Consider the following 18197-nt stretch of genomic DNA (forward strand, 5'->3'; position numbering starts at 1 on the left):
GCCTTTCTGGTTTGGGTTCTTCATTGTATATTGTGTGCTAAGTTTTCAATGAAATAGGCGGTTTGTTAAATACTGTATATATTCCTTTATTTTTTGTTAGATTATATAAACAGTAAAAGAGAAGCAGCAAAAATGATTAGACACAGTGATCCTGCAGAGTCTACTAACAAATAATAAAACATGAGCTATAATCAGACAAGCTGACAAGCTCTTGTTTTAAAAAAGCTTTTCTTTTGATATCTGTCTGAGGAGCAGCAGCTGCATTTAGTTTGGTATCTTGTGCCATTTTTTTATCTGCTATTTTCCAAATTCCCTTTGTCTCTGTCATATATGACTGGAAACAGAGGGACTGCTGTTTGGTACAAACCGGACAGCAGCTCCTACCTCCTATTGATTGCTAATTGGGCAGTGCAAACCAGTTAACAACAGTGCAGGGAAGAATGGACGATCAAAAATACATCCATGACAGCTCAGCGCAATGAAGCACTAAGGCAGAAAACTTTGAAACTAAAGTATGCTTTCGATCTTGTGGAAAAAATTGACTTCTGGTCTAATGAGATTGTATTACCCTTCAGCCATATCTGACATAATACCAACTAATTTGTATATGAAGCTAGCATATTCATTTCCAAAATCAGGGAGATGATAAAACATAAAACAGAACTTATTATAATAGGGAGTCTCACTGAATAAGTGCAGTGTGTTGCAGAACATTCTCTTTGGATTTGAAATTTAATTTTGCTTCTCATGGTTTTGATCCTGAAATGATTTAGCTCAGAGACTAAGGATGAAAAAGAATTCTTTTCACTCAAAGGCAACCAACTGCGGTAACTCAGACTCATGCAGTGGAATAATAGTTTGAGCAGATATTGGAAATGAAAAGATCTACAATGTCTAGTAATCTACCAATTGGCAGCTACGAACAAAATCCATATTTATATATATAAGGTATGAAAGAGAGAGAAAGCTGTATTAGCCATAGCAACTGTACATACAATAGAAATACATGTTATAAAGGATCATTTGAAAATATATAATGATGCATCTTTATCACATTGAGTGTGCGGTGCTTATAAAAAGTATTCACCCTCTTGAAACTTTTCACATTTTATTGTTATACAACACAGAATGACAGTGGATTTAAAGTAGCTTCTTTCACATTGATCACCAAAAAATGTCTTTAATATCAAAGTGAAAACAGATCTCTGTAAAAGTGTATAATAAAATGTTTGTTCCATCTTTGTCCTTTACTATACTTACTTTTGCAAGAAATGTTTCTTTGATACCTCTGATCTTTTTGAAAAGAAATAATGCTTTCTCAATCCTGTTAGCATCTTCAGTTTCTTGGCATTGTCCTTTTAGATAGGCTTCTTAGTTTTTCTTACTATTTTCTAGAACTTTGCATTCAGTTGTACATACCTATTACGATCTCCATTGACTTTCACTTCCCTTCTTTCCTAAAAAAGTTGTACAGGCACTGCAGTCAGCCACCTTCTTTCATCTTATTTTAGTCTGGAATAATTTTCTTTTGCTTCCTGTCTTGGCTTTTCTTCTTTACTTTGCTCATAGCTATCTTTTGGTTGTCTCTTGGTATATCTGAGGACTTGTTTTTGGTGTTCAATGTGTTCGGGTACTTTTTACTTAGGGCAAAGAGAGTGGAGGTTGTATTCATTCTGGAATCCAAGTTATTCCAATCTAAGTTAAAGGCCAGGGATTTGCCTAGATTTGCTAACAAAATGTTAGTTTGTAATCTCCTCTGCATAAATCGGCATTGGTATTCTCCTCTGAAGTAACTTGCAGCCTTATATACTTGTCATGGGTTTAGATGATGCCATCAGATTCTGTTATGAGCTAATGGAATTGGTGGCTTTATGAATCCTTTATTGGAAAAAATTACAGCTCTTCTCTCAAATCATTCATTTCTTAGACATGCTCACTGTAAACATTTACTTCTGATTTAAACTTGTTTGATTCTTTTTGGTTGTTAAAATCCCTCTGCTAAAACTTTATAATGTTTCTCCTCCCAACACCATTCTTGAGATTAGACTATATATTTACTTCTAAATCATTCACTTCCCTTCCTGTTAATGTATGTCTTAAAATGGCCAGTCTCTTAAATTATTACTACATGAATATGGAAATTGATTTTCCAATGCTGTCATCTTGAGTTGCCCATTGGAGGCTTAATACAAGTTATCTATGAAATAAAGAATTTTGTGACACAGTTGTCTCAAAATTTGAAGATTTCGTTAGCATTAACTGCGACTCTGTTGATGACCCTGTGTACTGTATGTGTGGATGGTCATAAACGTTTTCATTCACAACCTCACGAATGAATATGCTAGTAATTTGGCTTGTACATACAGGCAAAAAATCCTAGAATCTCTCATCTGTGTAGTAAGCCTGCTCAAATGTTGTGAGTGTGGAGCATGAGTTTTGATCAAAGACAGACTGTCTGAATCAAACTCTTTGCTGCTGCAAAAAGCCAAAATTTAACATACTCTGGCTCAACATTATGTTTTTGGAGCTGGAACTGAGATTATGGAAATCTGAAGCTTGTGAGGCTTTTATATCCCTCGATTATAAAAGAAAATCCTGGGACAAGACTTTCTCTGAGATAATTTCAACTCCTGCGAGAGATAATTTTAGGTCCTGCGAGACGAGACTTTTTGCCAAGAGATTTTGACAAGTCCTGCCCTCCACTCAAACATTTACAACCATGCCCATGGCCCAATCACTTCTCATTTGTGTGAATGCTATTGCCAGACACAGTTCCTATGCTCTCAGCTCTAAGCAGGATCGGAAATAAAAGACAAAGAGTAGAAGACAAAGTAGAATATCGTAAAGAGGTTCAAAAATGTTGGAGCAATACACATGCAGAGCAAGTTAGAGATTATGAAAGTACTAAAATTCGAAAGTCTCAAAAAACTGATAGTAAAGATCACATTAGTGCTAACAAATGGTAACTATTACTCAGTGAAATAACGAAGCTAAAAGCTAAAAGAGATTGAATATATGGACATAGGTGATATGGCATAAGTATGTAGTTATTGTTCGACTTTAAACTTTAAGTTAGAGACTTGTAGATTGTCTAATTCATGTTGCTATCAGGGAAAAGAAGTGTTTCTTCCCAATGAAGAGGCCTATCTGCGAGAATTAAAAGATTTGTTGTTTGGTGATAGTGAAATCCACATACGCGAGTTTTATTCCAAATATTTGCTGAAAGGTTTAAGACTTCACCTTCAGAAATTAATTCCTTTTTAGATAACTTTTTTCCTTCCTGGACTTTCAGTGGGCAATGTCACTGCACTGTTTTCCTCAATTATATCATCAAAACTTAAGGATGCCCTAGATTCCTTGAACTGTGGAAAATCGCCATGGCCTGATGGTTTGTCTCTTTGGAGTTCCTTTCTGCCTTTTAGAATTAACTAGCATCCCCTTACAGATACTGAACTCTGCTACTTCCTCCTCCAATCTGAACCCCTCAAGTAAATTGACCTTGATTACCCTCATTTCAAACCGGGCAAAAAGTTATTTGATTGCTCTAATTATTGCCAAATCTACTTGATGAATTATGATGCAATTTTATTAGCAAGGCTCTTCCCACTTCATTACAGGGGATTATTCACCCTGACCAAACTGTTTTTATCCAGTCTTTGGCAAGCAGCAGCAAATATTTGGTGCACTTTACATATTACAGACATAACCTCAAGCTATCCCACCCTTTACGTAGCTTTGCGAATGACTTTAGACTACGTAAATTAGGATTTTCTATGGAATGTTTTACACACAATGGGTTTTGGTGAGAACTATATCAGTTTAATCAAAACATTATATCCCCCCCCATGGTGTTAATTCTCACCATCTCAGCTATTTTTTAACCCTGTCCAAGTGACCCCATTACTTTTTAAATACTTGAGACCCTTGCTATTGATCTTCACAGGTTTGTTTTAAACATCTCTATTACTTTCCCTGTATATGCATTACATTAATATTTTAAACAAATATGTCAATGTCATAAATATCTTAAAGGGCAAGCATTCTATCTCGCATAACATTTAAGGGAACAAATGTGGCTACCCATTGGCATCCCAAATCTAATCTGCACTGCATTTGGGCACTATTTAGATGCAGGCATGGAATACACTGAATGTTACGACACTGTCAGATCGGTAATGGAGATATGTGATATTTAAATCATAGTTTGTTTTACTTTATGATTGTATAGAGATGAACTCTTTTCTTTATTGAAAAATGAAGATTTTGAGTTCTAATTTGAAAGGCAGGGAAAAGTTAGAAATACGTTTTCATTAAGAACACTTTTAGTGAAGTAAAAACCACTATTTGCTGGTTCATATGTTTGAAATGGTGCAGGGCTAATGTCACGCATGTCATTTACTTGCTTAACTACTCAATCCACATGCACTGTTTTTGATTATTTTTTTCTTGTTAAAATACCCAAAGGATATGTGTTTGCCATCCTTGTACTTTCCAACTGGTGCATATTGTATTAGTATGGATTTAGAGAGTAATATAAGAGTAAGGTGATTAGTAATGTGGTTACTTTTTTCTAGGAAGTAATGAGTAAAGAAATCTGAGATAATTAATTAATTTGGTACAGATACCATTTTTGTCTAATTTTTGACAGTAGCAAGGGAAGCTAGGGCCTGGCTTGGCTTAGCATTCTCACACTTAACTGCTTGGGAGATTGACCATATTGCTAATTTTAGAGAATGGACAGCTCCAGGATTAAGGGGTTTATGAAAACTGTCATAACATGTAGGTGTAGCCTGGTATGCCTATGGAAAAATTAGGACTGACATAAAAGTGGTTCCTGAGGCTTGGCCAAGAAGGAGAGGGGGTTTAAACCCTCAACCCAGTGATGTCTTTGAGCCTACATTTAGAAGAACGGTCGGGGGAGACGTTTGATTGGTGGGCAGTGAGATGCCTGGGTTGTCCAAAGCTGGCACATCCTACAGGGACATCAACAGTCATGTACTGAGAATAAGCCAGTGCAACGACGACCATAACCAGCAAAGGTTGTTGTAGAAGTGCATGGTGGTTTTATAAATAAATCAAAAACAGACTGCAATTGGAGGTTAGTTAAATAAATATTCCAAAACCAGTAAAAAAAATCAAAGTTTAAAACACAGTCAGGATCCATCAGTCTTTATTAAAAATATGCCTCAGTAAATTCCTTGCAATTCTGCGCCTCTGCAGTTCACCTCAAGAGGTCTGCTCAGCTGCAGATAACTTGCTCCAACATGTGCGGTCAACCCTTTGATTGTCCTGTGCCCCACCACCATTACTCAGTGTCCATGGGCAGGTCATGAGCCCTTCCCCTTTCTTCTACTTCTGTTCTTAGGTGTCTATAGGACCTTGTGGAACCAATGATTGCTCCTGCTCCCCTTCATAGCTCAGCAGGAGTGATGCAACCTTCAGATGGGTGTCTTCCCTGACCACCATGCCTCCTCTCCATTATGCAGGCTCTGCCATAATCCTAATTATTGTCATGTTTCTCGATTCCCCCTCAGCCATTTCTTAGACCTGCAGAATGTCAACTGGGAAGAACTGAGCTGCACATAAAAAGCAATCAGCTCACTTACCCCACTGAGCACCTCAAGGCTGCAATGCTCACTATTTATAATATAAAACGCACAATGCCATGGACCCCATGGTGCATTGCATTATAAGAATAAAAAACAGAGGGTCTGTGCAGTAAGTAACAGTGTGGCATCGGGGTCCTATCTTTTCATTTTGGTGTACCCCTTCCTTGTTTGTTTTGGTGTATAAATACACCAAGTTTGATACATTGTACTACTCTGGGTACACTGAGATTATAAAAAGAGATTTATAAGAGTTACAATATGCCCATTACAAAGAAAAGTGTAAGTAGTGTACAGTATATAATTTTAAAGATGCAAAATTTTTATTACTGGGGGAAGTTGCAAAAGACCTTTCTAATGATGCAATATAATTTCATCCATCCATCCATCCATCCATTGTCTCCCGCTTATCCGAGGTCGGGTCGCGGGGGCAGCAGCTTGAGCAGAGATGCCCAGACTTCCCTCTCCCCGGCCACTTCTTCTAGCTCTTCCGGGAGAATCCCAAGGCGTTCCCAGGCCAGTCGAGAGACATAGTCCCTCCAGCGTGTCCTGGGTCTTCCCCGGGGCCTCCTCCCGGTTGGACGTGCCCGCAACACCTCACCAGGGAGGCGTCCAGGAGGCATCCTGATCAGATGCCCGAGCCACCTCATCTGACTCCTCTCGATGCGGAGGAGCAGCGGCTCTAGTCTGAGCCCCTCCCGGATGACTGAGCTTCTCACCCTATCTTTAAGGGAAAGCCCAGACACCCTGCGGAGGAAACTCATTTCAGCCGCTTGTATTCGCGATCTCGTTCTTTCGGTCACTACCCATAGCTCATGACCATAGGTGAGGGTAGGAACATAGATCGACTGGTAAATTGAGAGCTTCGCCTTGCGGCTCAGCTCCTTTTTCACCACGACAGACCGATGCAACGCCCGCATTACTGCGGATGCCGCACCGATCCGCCTGTCGATCTCACGCTCCATTCTTCCCTCACTCGTGAACAAGACCCCGAGATACTTGAACTCCTCCACTTGGGGCAGGATCTCGCTACCAACCCTGAGAGGGCACTCCACCCTTTTCCGGCTGAGGACCATGGTCTCGGATTTGGAGGTGCTGATTCTCATCCCAGCCGCTTCACACTCGGCTGCGAACCGATCCAGAGAGAGCTGAAGATCACGGCCTGATGAAGCAAACAGGACAACATCATCTGCAAAAAGCAGTGACTCAATCCTGAGCCCACCAAACTGGACCCCCTCAACACCCTGGCTGCGCCTAGAAATTCTGTCCATAAAAGTTATGAACAGAATCAGTGACAAAGGGCAGCCCTGGCGGAGTCCAACTCTCACTGGAAACGGGTTCGACTTACTGCCGGCAATGCGGACCAAGCTCTGGCACCGATCGTACAGGGACTGAACAGCACTTATCAGGGGGGCCGGTACCCCATACTCTCGGAGTACCCCCCACAGGATTCCCCGAGGGACACGGTCGAATGCCTTTTCTAAGTCCACAAAACACATGTAGACTGGTTGGGCAAACTCCCATGCACCCTCCAGGACCCTGCTTAGGGTATAGAGCTGGTCCACTGTTCCGCGACCAGGACGAAAACCACACTGTTCCTCCTGAATCCGAGGCTCGACTATCCGACGGACCCTCCTCTCCAGGACCCCTGAATAGACTTTTCCAGGGAGGCTGAGGAGTGTGATCCCTCTGTAGTTGGAACACACCCTCCGATACCCCATCTTAAAGAGGGGGACCACCACCCCGGTCTGCCAATCCAGAGGCACTGTCCCTGATGTCCATGCGATGTTGCAGAGGCGTGTCAGCCAAGACAGTCCTACAACATCCAGAGTCTTGAGGAACTCCGGGCGTATCTCATCCACCCCCGGGGCCCTGCCACCAAGGAGTTTTTTGACCACCTCGGTGACCTCAGTCCCAGAGATGGGGGAGCCCACCTCTGAGTCCCCAGGCTCTGCTTCCTCATTGGAAGGCATGTTAATGGGATTGAGGAGGTCTTCGAAGTATTCCCCCCACCGACCCACAACGTCCCGAGTCGAGGTCAGCAGCGCACCATCCCCACCATATACAGTGTTGACACTGCACTGCTTCCCCTTCCTGAGACGCCGGATGGTGGACCAGAATCTCCTCGAAGCCGTCCGAAAGTTATTCTCCATGGCCTCCCCAAACTCCTCCCACGCCCGAGTTTTTGCCTCAGCAACCACCAAAGCCGCATTCCGCTTGGCCTGCCGGTACCTATCAGCTGCCTCCGGGGTCCCACAGGACAAAAGGGTCCTGTAGGACTCCTTCTTCAGCTTGACGGCATCCTTCACCGCCGGTGTCCACCAGCGGGTTCGGGGATTGCCGCCACGACAGGCACCGACCACCTTACGGCCACAGCTCCGGTCAGCTGCCTCAACAATAGAGGCACGGAACATGGCCCATTCGGACTCAATGTCCCCCACCGCCCTCGGGATGTAGTCGAAGTTCTGCCGGAGGTGGGAGTTGAAGCTACTTCTGACAGGGGGCTCTGCCAGACGTTCCCAGCAGACCCTCACAACACGTTTGGGCCTACCACGCCTGACCGGCATCCTCCCCCACCATCGAAGCCAACTCACCACCAGGTGGTGATCAGTCGACAGCTCCGCCCCTCTCTTCACCCGAGTGTCCAAGACATGTGGCCGCAAGTCCGACGACACGACCACAAAGTCGATCATCGAACTGAGGTCTAGGGTGTCCTGGTGCCAAGTGCACATATGAACACCCCTATGCTTGAACATGGTGTTCGTTATGGACAATCCGTGACGAGCACATAAGTCCAATAACAAAACACCGCTCGGGTTCAGATCAGGGGGGCCATTCCTCCCAATCACGCCCTTCCAGGTCTCACTGTCATTACCCACGTGAGCATTGAAGTCTCCCAGCAGAACGAGGGAGTCCCCAGAAGGTATGCCCTCTAGCACCCCCTCCAGGGACTCCAAAAAGGGTGGGTACTCCGAACTGCTGTTCGGTGCATACGCACAAACAACAGTTAGGACCCGTCCCCCCACCCGAAGGCGAAGGGAGGCTACCCTCTCGTCCACCGGGGTAAACCCCAATGTACAGGCTCCAAGTTGGGGGGCAATAAGTATACCCACACCTGCTCGGCGCCTCTCACCGGGGGCAACTCCAGAGTGGTAGAGAGTCCAGCCCCTCTCAAGGAGATTGGTTCCAGAGTCCAAGCTGTGCGTCGAGGTGAGTCCGACTATATCTAGCCGGAACCTCTCAACTTCGCGCACTAACTCAGGCTCCTTCCCCTTCAGAGAGGTGACATTCCACATCCCAAGAGCCAGTTTCTGTAGCCGAGGATCGGACCGCCAAGGTCCCCGCCTTCGGCCACCACCCAACTCACACTGCACCCGACCTCCTTGGCCCCTCCCATAGGTGGTGAGCCCATGGGAAGGGGGACCCACGTTGCCTCTTCGGGCTGTGCCCGGCCGAGCCCCATGGGTGCAGGCCCGGCCACCAGGCGCTCGCCATCGAGCCCCACCTCCAGGCCTGGCTCCAGAGTGGGGCCCCGGTGACCTGCACCCCGGCAAGGGAAAACGCCGTCCAAAATTGTTTTTCTTCATAGGAGGTTTGTTTAACCGCTCTTTGTCTCATCCCTCACCTAGGACCAGTTTGCCTTGGGTGGCCCTACCAGGGGCATAAAGCCCCGGACAACAGAGCTCCTAGGATCATTGGGACACGCAAACCCCTCCACCATGATAAGGTGACGGTTAAAGGAGGGGATATAATTTCACGATGTTTCAATTACTACGGATATTTTGTATGGAACAATCTGATGATAAATTCAGATGTGGCTAAGCACCAGCAGTTTCTTCAAAAGGAAGCCTTTAGACAAATTCCTTTTGCCGGAAGTAGTTTGTAAAGACAATCAAGTAAACATAGGAAGCAGCATAAATGGGAAAAGACAAAAGAAAAGTCATCCAAAACAGCCAATATCAGTCTTTATTTGAGGACACAATGTACCAGTGACCTGTGTTTTCCCCTCTTTTCTTTACAAAAAGAACATCAGTCTCTGAGAAGGTTATTTAACAGAGCAGCTGGGAAAAGTAAATCTGTTACTGAGACTTATGTGCTCTGTGCCTAGATCTGACATATGGGACATGAGAAAACATTTGTAAGAATTACAAGCAAATTTTATTAGTTAGCACTATATGGTACACAAATGTGGCAAACTATTGTATATTTGTTAAGAATTTTAACAACCAACTAAACTTAACAAAGAAAAACTAGTAGCTATCACTGATATTCCCTTTAGATGAGTTGTCCTGAGTGTAGTTGAACTGTTAGTGCTAAAAATTCATATAAATTATTTTTGCTTCATTTTGTTTACTTCCTGAATGTGATGTTTTTTTTACATTACTGTGGTGATGTTATCACAGTTTCATGTGTCTAGTTTTCTATGGGCTCTGTTTTTTTGTGTTTCTGGTCATGATGATGCTGCATCATTGTTAGGCATTCATTGCATGTGCCATTTGACCTGTGATATCACAGAGTACATGATATATACAAGGGTAAATCAAAAAGTAAAAGCAATTTGAAAAATATGCGGTAGCCGCAACAGATAGAAGCAGATGCAATGCAACACGTTTGTGATGGCTTAGGGGTGGTTCATACATGCATAGCACACCGCTCTGCCATTAGTCTAGTTGAAGCCAAGGTCAAATGAACATGGCTGCTCTGCAGTAGTTAAACAATGTGTTGTAGTGAGATTTTTTTTGGATACAGGGAGTGAAACCTGCTGAGATTCATCAAAAGATGTTGGCTCAGTAGGGAAGCGAAAACTGAATAAATAATGGAAAGGTTTATGCATGGTTTGAATAGTTTAAAGTGGGAAAAACAAGTGTAATAGACAAAGCTCAATCTGGTCGACCACCAACATTGTAATTTTCAAATTAAGCTTGTATTATTATCACTTCTAATTGCCACTAATAATATTGTATCAGGGTACAGTATTTGGATTGCATAGATAGTGGATTGCATAGATAACATAACAGTTAGGCATAAGTTGGACAACTTCCATGCCCTGGCTCATAAGACTGAATTTTGGATCTGCACTATGCAGTAAAATGGGGATTCAATTGTATGCCTGTTATCACATGGGTATTCCTCTGCCATCCAGAGAAAGTTTATGTGGGTAAGTTAGAATGGTAAGTGGTTACTGAACCAATTCTCTCCATTATATTTTATTATTCCACATATTACTGCTGACATTCATAGCAAACATTTCTGGGCAGTAGAACAAAACAACAAAAAAAAACTAAAATAATCTTTCAAATTTTGCTTTGAATTTTACAAACACAAAAACATTCAATTAAAAAACGTGCACAAAAATTAGACACTTCATTTGAAAAGGCTTTGTATCTCATTTTTTGTACTTGTTTATTTATTTGTCACTCTAGATAACATAGAAAATGATTCCTCGAAAAGTTTTTACATAGAGTATGTGGGCAGAATTTTATGCAGAGCGCCAGGCAGTCCAGACTGTTGAAATGACCATAATCTTTCAAACACTTAATAGAACCATGCTAGTCAACTGTGATCAGTTATGTAATACAATCACTTATAAATGCCCTTGTATGTGTGAAGTACTGTGGAGCCTTGACAATAATCTGACAGTACAATAGATTGAACCTCACACAGAGCCAAACCTGTCGACAGCAAAAAAGAGTAAGAAGCAAAAAGCACACAGAGCTATACACTCCAAAAGAGATTTACCAACGGTTTAAGTCCTTTCATTCTTTTTTTTTCATTCTCAAAGAATAAAATCATGTTCACACGAGAGACAGATCTTCTGCAAAATGACATTTAACTAGCGACAGTAAGACGGATTGTTCAGAAAAGAAAATCTAGGTTTAATGCACCTTGACTATGCTAATCTACAATACAATCACTTTAGCGCAGGAAAAAAGTGGAGTTGCAAGGCAGCTAAAAAATTCCTTTTTTAGTTTTGTGCTTTCATTTGCCTTCCTTTTGACCTTTGCATCAGTTTGTCTTCAAAGACTGCATTTTAAAGTTGGGTACTTTTTTATCTGGTTCTCTTGACAAATAATGTGGTTATACAGTATTTCATGATATACTCATCTTTATATCCTGCCTATGAATGTAGCAGTAAAGTCAAGCATAAATATACTAAGCAGAATTGGCTAAAAAGTAAATATACATCTAAAGAAATAAAGTATTATTGCACAGTAGTGATATTGCCATACTGAAATGTGGAGTCTTGTGGAGTTTGTATTTAAATACTTGAATACTGAAGCCAATAGAGTGTTAACAGCAGATGAACACAGAGAAAAGATGACATGATTTTTTGTAAGTTCTTTTTTGTTTAAAAATTTGTTTTATTTCAGAAGCAATTACAAAAAAAGAAAATAATGTTTTTTTTCCCATTTTGGATTCAGAGTATCGACATAATACACTCAAGTCAAATATACTACACAACATTACTTTACTAAAGCACTTTACCATTCAAAAAACCAGGATCTGTTGTAGCTGGAAAATATAAGAAGCAAGCAAAGAGCAAGAGAAAAAAAAATCTAGACACACTACAAATGAATGCAGAGCTGGAAATATCTGGAGATGAAAAGGTTATTAGAAATAAACTTCTTCCTCTCCAAATCTCTTTGTAATTATTTGTCTATAAACTTATATAAAGAAACATTTTGCTTGAATGTAAAATGGTGGGCTACTGTCTTAATTTCTGCTTAAATAAATGGACTAATTCTGTATAGGTCTCATCCTCTTTAAACTGATTTCATCAGTTTGTTCAGGTTAACTTTGAGACAGAGGTCAAAACGAAGCATCTTAATTCAGTGACATCTCTAATGTTGAAACTCAACATAACGTAATCTTGTTAATGTCATTAACCTCTATTGGACTTTCTTCTGTCTGGTAAATCTGCTGACCATTTCAATATATTAGCCTTTAGTGGTAAACGTGTATCAAGGGTTTTTATCAGCAAGGAGAAACAAGTGCTTTTTAGGAGAGGATTTATGAGTTGAATGGACAAAGGACACAACAACACAGCTGAATAAAGGAAAGGTCAACATCTGACCATTCAAAAACAGGAAATCATGGAACAGAAGAAAGTAAAGCTAATACACTAGATCATTATTATAGTACAATAATCAAAAACAAGCAATTTACAAATTACGTTGACAAAAAACAAAAAGGTACCAAGTGAAAATTATGACATAGTTTGCCATTGGTTGATCTTATGCTGTATTCTCTATGTACGGTTTACAGGATTAAAAGGGTTGAAGTGGAAAAAAAGTCAAATTCAGGTTATGAATCAGCAATAATAACCATGAAGCTGAAAGTAAAGGAATATCAATTTATACTCATTGACCAGGAGCTTAATTTGTGATGTATAGATCACAAAATACCACATTTCGTGACATGAATGAAGATTATAGCAACCTTAATACCACTGTTCAAATTGTGCACTTTGCTTCATGCAGTTTTAACAGTGGGACAGATGCTTTTCTCCAGGTTACTAGATATTGAAGTATTTAAACTTCACCTGTTGCAGTTTTAAAGACAGCACTTTATTCCTAAATGTAATGTCATAAATTGATGCTTCATGAAACAGAATTTCTGAAAATAACGCTCTCTTTATAGGTACATTGCTAGAGGAATAGGCATTCTGTGAAATTTATGCAACAGAAGACCAAGCATTGCAGTATGCAACTCACTTGCACATGCAGCAGATGTTTCCAGAACAAAACCTTACTTTAGATAAAGCTGTGTCTTTGACTATATAAATTTAATTTACACTTAGTAAAGCTGAAATTCTTTTCAGTATCCCTACGGTGGCTGTTCATAGAAAAAAAGCAAAAAATGCAAGCTTGCTTGTAGTTACTACAACAATGTCATTGTCTACTGTAAGGACAAAAGTGAGGAATAGCTTAGCTGGAAACCATCATATCTTCTACAAATTAGGATTTACCAGCAGTCCTGCAAACAAAACTGCATTCCCAATGGCAAAGTAACTACAATTACCACATTCTTCAAAACAGTGCTGCACCACAAAAAAAAGAGGTGCTAGAAATATTTATACCAGAGCTAACTGTCCTATATACTGTACATATGGGAGGCAATCTCCCAATGACAAACATCTGTAGTGACAAAGCTTAAACTGAACAGAACAGTCAGTGTGAAGGCTGACTGTCTCCTGACACAGAGGGTCCTTATGTTGGATTCCAGCCTTGATGACATTAAGAGCAGTTCTGCTTCTGTGTCCAGCCTATTCTTGTATTTATTTTTAAGACAGAGTGAATGTTACTGAACATTGTCGACTCTGTCTGAAATAACAGCCTCATATTACTGCTCATATTAGTAAACTCTGGAATCATATTTTAGACATGTTTTTTTTTCAATAATTGTTAATATCTGTCTTTGTTCCAATTTGCATAGTCTTCCATAGTAGTCAGAATTAGCTTAGAAAATGCTGTTTGACCAAATATGTTTTTGAAATCTAAAAATATTCTAATTTTTGCGAACAGGACTGATAGAGAGCAGGAGAGAGAGAGACACTTAGGGGGGAAGTTCCTGGGGGTGGTGACCATTAGAGTATATGTCTGTTATGATGTTCTCTCTTGCAAAAATCTCAAAAACTTTGGTGCAGACTCTTAACAAAGAAGAGGAGAAGGGGGCTGGGTGGGACAGACAGGTGTGGAATCTCACAACAGTGTTCTGTTAGATGGAATGGTTGAACTAAAGCATAATTAAGCCTGAAGACTTGGGTTCAGCTGAGTCTTTGCTGTTAAAAACCTATGGAAGAACTGGGACTGCTCTAAATCCATGATAAAGTGATTAAAATGTGTTGCACTTATTTTTTCCTTGAAGAAGGGGGGAGGCAAATGGCAGAAAACAGAAACATAGCTGACCAAGAGAAGATGCATTACACAAAGTCAAAAACAAGCTGGGGTCTAAAGCCAAAAAGACAAACACACTGATCATCACAGCCCAAAAGAAGACCCAACAACTCATAGTCAAAAATATATGCAAAATTTCAAAATCCCAAGTCTTCTGGAAAGCTAGCTAAAAATTATGTTGAATTAAATCCAGAAACTTGGACCATCTTAAATAGCGTTAGAATGCTGAAATCATTTGAGGCAGCCTATAACTGTCAGGAGATTGTCACATCCCAAAACCTGAAAGAACTTCAATCTGTTTTTCTATTGTCTATAAACTGGCATAGCATAGAAATATGTTAAGTTATGGCTTTTGTAAACAACCATAGAATATTACAAATAAGGATGCCTTAAATAACTTTTAAACTTTAAACAATAGTAGTAAGAATAAAAAGTACTCTTTGGCACATTATTAACATTATTGGTGGTGTATGAGATGTGAAAATAGTCATGAAGTGTTCAGAAAGTACACAGGAAGAAAGGAAGGAAAAAAGAACATGAACTTTAACCTGCAAGTTAGCACTGGTAAATATATACAAAAGTAGTTCCACTTCTCTGCTAATAGGTGTCATAGTTCAGCAAAGTAAAGGACTTTCTGACAGTATTTTCCAGATCCTGATTAATGTGTTCTATTTGTCCATCACGTTTTTGTAATTATAGGGAAAGGAACTAGCAAAATTACTAATAATGCAAAAAAATGTGAACTGGGAACAAACAAGGAAGTAAAGAAAAATTGCAAGGTTCAAAAAAAGAACACTACAAAAAACAAGAGACAAACCTAACAATTGCTAGAAGTGAGTTTTGTTTGAATAAAAACAAATGTGGTCCCTGATCTGAAATGGTTCTTTGGGAAGTGGTTGACTATTACTAAAGTAGTATTATATCCATGAGAAGTGGGATGGTCAGATTTCTTCCAGTGGACTACTATGTGAAGGAATTGATTGTTAACAACCAGAAAACAGGAGGACAACCAGAACATAATCTTTCTCAGTTTTAAGTACATGCAAGAACATGCAAGTCTTTAACATTTTGATTCATTGTTAGGAACTGTTATTAATGAACTATTATTTCAATAAAGTACCTTTATGCAGTTTTTAAGCAGTTGAGGTTTTTATGGTAAGTATGTGCCCTCTAGCCAGAAATTTCTGATTATCCACATAATTCTTTTTGTTTTAAGAAGGAAGTACATGGGTGAAGTTTTCCCATGTCTTTTTGTGAAAGAATTATTTACATTTTGAGTAGATGCATTCACTAGTCCTCAAATTGAAGTGAACTGTCTGGATGACATTAAATCAGAGCAGACATGATCATGCCTTTAATCTACTGAAAGTTTTCTGAATATTGACATTTTTCTAAAATGTTTTGTCAAAGAGATGATTTATGCAGTGATTAAACCAATGTTTTAAGTACAGTATATACTCGCGTATAAGTTGGGTCTTGAAACCTGAAAAATTGATCGTAATTGATCAGACCCGACTTTTTTTTTTTTTACATCTTCTTGCTTCCACCAGTCTTGCACCAGTTTCTCAGACACATTGAATTTTGTTGCACCAGCGCAGTTACCAATTTCTTTCACCACTTCAACGACTTTTAATTTAAAACCAGCTTCATATTTTCTTTTGATCGAACACTCCATCATAGATAAAGGTGTATGAGGGTGTGAGATACAAAAAATACAAAACAGCGCAAAAGTTGCGTCGGAATAGTTGGGTATTACCATGTGGGCACGTAGGCACCATATATAGAAAAAAAGGCAGTGTGCTCCATGGTTAGTCTCTCAGGTGAGCATTAGCATATCATAATCTCTTGGACCAATAGCGTGACTTTTCTGCATTCAACGTATATGACCGAAATTATAAAATACCGCAAATTATACGGTTAAATCAAGCACAGACTTATCCGTGGAAGAACTTAAACGTTATCTATTCTATAGGTATCAGCACAACTAAAAAAAATGTTTGAACCTGTTAACATTCAAATTCTTTCCATTTGTGAATTACTCTAACTTTGATTTTTGTCCTTGTTTAATCCCTTTCAAGTGACAGAATATCCTTAAAACAGTACATAGGGTTTATGAATTAAATCTTTATAATTTAGCAAAGAGACGATAATATCCTAATATTGACAGCACCTCACAAACTTAAATCTTCTTCCATATTGGAAGAAATTAATATATCTTCCATCCATCCATCCATTTTCCAACCCGCTGAATCCAAACACAGGGTCACGGGGGTCTGCTGGAGCCAATCCCAGCCAACACAGGGCACAAGGCAGGGAACCAATCCCGGGCAGGGTGCCAACCCACCGCAGGACACACACAAACACACACCAAGCACACACTAGGGCCAATTTAGAATCGCCAATCCACCTCACCTGCATGTCTTTGGACTGTGGGAGGAAACCGGAGCGCCCGGAGGAAACCCACGCAGACACGGGGAGAACATGCAAACTCCACGCAGGGCGGACCCGGGAAGCGAACCCAGGTCCCCAGATCTCCCAACTGCGAGGCAGCAGCGCTACCCACTGCGCCACCGTGCTGCCATTAATATATCTTATATCATCTAAATATATAAATACAAAGTGCAGCCCCCCATTATTGTTAACACAAAACTGAAAAATAGCTGGAAAATTAGGAAGTTCACAAGGTGTATGCGATAATCCTTATACCTCATAGCAGTATTAAAAGATGCTTTCAACTCCTAATTCTTCTCTAACACATATTGGATTAAATGCACTTCCAAGGTCTAGTTGATGATGTAACCTGATTAAAGGATAAGTTTAAAAAATGTAAAGTGATTTTGCCTATACATTAATTTCTGTGGGAAACTGTGTTTGCAAGTGAAACTTTTTTTGTAAATTGTGGCAATTATTGCACCTGTACTTGTATGTTAAGTGCAAATGCATCCTTTTTCAAGACATGAATTTTTGATCCACATCTTGAGATTGCATGAATTATGTTGAACATCCAGCCATCTATCCATCCATTTACCAACCCGCTGAATCCGAACACAGGGTCACGGGGGTCTGCTGGACGCAATCCCAGCCAACACAGGGCACAAGGCAGGAACCAATCCCGGGCAGGGTGCCAACCCACTGCTGGACACACACAAACACACCCACGCACACTAGGGCCAATTTAGAATCGCCAATCCACCTAACCAGCATATGTTTGGACTGTGGGAGGAAACCCACACAGACACGGGGAGAACATGCAAACTCCACGCAGGAAGGACCCGGGAAGTGAACCCAGGTCCCCAGGTCTCCCAACAGCGAGGCAGCAGCGCTACCCACTGTGCCACCCTGTTGAACAGCATATTCATTTTGTTTTAAGAAAAAAAAAATACAGACACTGCCATTTAAAGAAAGTACACTTGTGTTCTTCATCTCAACGCTTGTTCTCCTCCAACTGCAAGTTGATGGTATACATGCATTTACCACACAAGATTCTGAAGTTCTGGCCTTTTCTATAAATTTAAAAAATATCTTGCCTGCATTGGCACTTTACAAAGGAGGTTTAAGGGGCTCAAATCTCCAACAGAAAATAAACACTTAAAAACCTACCAAATATATATTGTCACATATGTGCGCATGGGAGGCAGCTAAAGGGCTCCAAAGATGGTAACCCCACGCACACCAGACCAGGGGGTAACAGTGT

The sequence above is a fragment of the Erpetoichthys calabaricus genome, chromosome 9, assembly GCF_900747795.2.
Source record: "Erpetoichthys calabaricus chromosome 9, fErpCal1.3, whole genome shotgun sequence".
Classification (NCBI taxonomy): domain Eukaryota; kingdom Metazoa; phylum Chordata; class Cladistia; order Polypteriformes; family Polypteridae; genus Erpetoichthys; species Erpetoichthys calabaricus.